At 61.4% G+C, this 1,328-nt stretch overlaps 1 protein-coding gene across 1 annotated transcript in view; it reads right to left on the bottom strand.

Moving 5' to 3' along the window:
- ITGB1 (integrin subunit beta 1) overlaps positions 1-374 on the bottom strand; it is a 60,033-nt gene extending 59,659 nt beyond the window's left edge. Inside the window, exon 1 of the mRNA XM_017871699.1 lies at positions 122-374. The gene's annotated coding sequence lies outside the window, so the exon portion shown is untranslated. The remainder of the gene's footprint in view (positions 1-121) is intronic.
- Between the last annotated feature and the right edge of the window lie 954 nt (positions 375-1,328).

The following is a 1,328-nucleotide window of genomic DNA, read 5'->3' as shown; positions in this document are numbered from 1 at the left end:
CCCCCACGCCTGGCACAAAGGTCCCGGCGCGGCCCGGGCCGGCGGCTCTAAAGTGCGGTCGCGCACTGGAGTCCCGAGGCCGCGGCCCGCGCCCCCACACCCGAGGCCCGCCGGCGCCTACCTTCTCCGCGCGGCGTCCGGGCCCCGGCGCAGTGGGCTCGGGCCTGCTGTTCCGCGACTCCCGTTCGGCCTCTCCTGCGGGCTGGCGGGGCCTCCCGGGTCTCGGGCGCGGCGGGTGGCGGCGACTCCTCCTCCTCAAGGGCGGGAGGAGGGGACTCGGCGGCCCAGAGCCGCCCCCCGGCAGGAAACCAGCCGCGGCCCCGCCTCCTCTGCGCGTCTGATCCCGCTCCCGAGGCCGCCGCCGCCCTCTCCCTCCGGAAACGCATTCCTCTCCCGCCGCGTCAGCCTGGCCCCGGGGCGAGGAGGAGGCGCAGGAGGAGGCAGGAAGCGCGACCGGGACAAAGGAACCGGCCCGCTCGGGAGCGCGCCTGAGGGAGGCCGCGTTGCAGGGCCGGGACTGCGCTGAGACAGTCGGCATGCCTCAGTTTCCTCCTCTGCGAAGGGTGGGAGGGGTCAGTTGCGCCCTAGAGCCCGGAGCGTTCCTGGTGTAGCCTGCTGGGCCCGTGTTAAGTTCCGCTTCCTGGGATCAGGGCGTCCGACCCTCCCTCCCCTTTGTCCACTGATGTCACGTTTAGAGCCCGGGAGATCCTGCACCCCGGAAGCCCCCTCAGTCCCGAGGCAAATCGGTACCATGAACCCCCCATACCCTGCAGGACTCCATGGGGCCAAAAACCATGTGGTCGTTCTGGAAGGGAACTGGCTAAGCCAGGACTGCTTTTCTGGAGTGATAATGTGCTTGCGTGTGTCTAAGAGAAAGGTGAAGACTTGGGAAACCCGTGGGTGCCACGAAGGGTGGTGGGACTGGGGAACGTTTTAGAAAACCTGGTGAGTTGGGTCCTGCTTTTGATAGATTTATCTGGCGGTCCCTTTATGGGGAACAGGGATGAGAAGGAAAAGTTTCTTCCTAAGGAGTAGAGTTTCCGTTTCAAACCTCTTTAAAAAAAAAAAAAAAAAGGGAGATGGGGGCTGGAAACAGAACGTTTGAAAGAGAAGGAAACATTCATTATGAGAATGGCTGATTCGATGATTGAAGTTCGTACCAGCCAACATCATACTGAAACCCAGTAATTTCAGTATATGCTGCTGGCAAGCTGCTATCCTGGTAGCAGAAAATGTTGTAGGTTCCACTTGGTGAGCTGCAGCACCCTGTTGGGAAAAGAGCTCAAAAATTACCAGATTTATGAAACTGAGAAGAATCTTGCAGGAGA

Source organism: Rhinopithecus bieti, unplaced genomic scaffold (assembly GCF_001698545.2).
Source record: "Rhinopithecus bieti isolate Rb0 unplaced genomic scaffold, ASM169854v2 scaffold_763, whole genome shotgun sequence".
Classification (NCBI taxonomy): domain Eukaryota; kingdom Metazoa; phylum Chordata; class Mammalia; order Primates; family Cercopithecidae; genus Rhinopithecus; species Rhinopithecus bieti.
The sequence above is the reverse complement of the archived record's forward strand: the minus strand, read 5'-3'. Positions and strand labels throughout refer to the sequence as shown.